The sequence below is a fragment of the Pseudorasbora parva genome, chromosome 2, assembly GCF_024679245.1.
Source record: "Pseudorasbora parva isolate DD20220531a chromosome 2, ASM2467924v1, whole genome shotgun sequence".
Classification (NCBI taxonomy): Eukaryota; Metazoa; Chordata; class Actinopteri; order Cypriniformes; family Gobionidae; genus Pseudorasbora; species Pseudorasbora parva.
In genome coordinates this window covers 22,572,796-22,573,522 of record NC_090173.1, presented here as the reverse complement: position 1 = coordinate 22,573,522, position 727 = coordinate 22,572,796, and positions in this window count along the sequence as shown.

Here is a 727-nt window from a genome sequence, read left to right as displayed (position 1 = left end):
AAATAAAAGTAAAATCGTTTATTATTTCATGATTACATAATGATTTATTTTCTATAGGCTATATTTAAAATAAAATAAAAAAATCGAGTAGGCAAGAGAATCCTATATGAACCATTCATGTTCAGAAAGGAAAGTACAAATTCAGAGGAAACATTCATGTTGAAGAACTGTTAATTAAGATTGAGAAGATTGGATCATTTGTGCTCTGTTTTTGTTTGTGGAATACTTGATGCGCCCCGGCCTGACCCAGTCTACCTCCAGTGGCCCCCAGGTAATTTGAGTTTGAGATCCCCGGCCTCGAGTGTACTTGACATTCTGTATAAAACCAAGGTGAACCATCAAAACAAGCCTTTATTGGCATTGAACATGTTTTCAAAAATGAACTATGACAAAGTAATGGATGTTACCAGAAACAAATTAAAGCAGAAGTGGCGTTGAGCTACTTGTTGCAGCAAGAAAGGCTAGAATGGCATTTTGAATGGCCCTACACATTCTTCCTGTTCTGAAATTGTGACAGCAACCGTCCGGGAACAATAGCGGCAGGAGTGGAAGCTCAGCGGCACCCCCACCTAACAAAGACCCGCTTGAGTATTATATACTCTGCCAGCTGGCCGTTTGGCATTGTATAGAATGTCTAGGAAAATGTGAAATATAAACCATTTCATACTTTGCTTTTCAACCAATCACAATGAAGATCCCTAACATAATAATTACACAAATGAGAGGC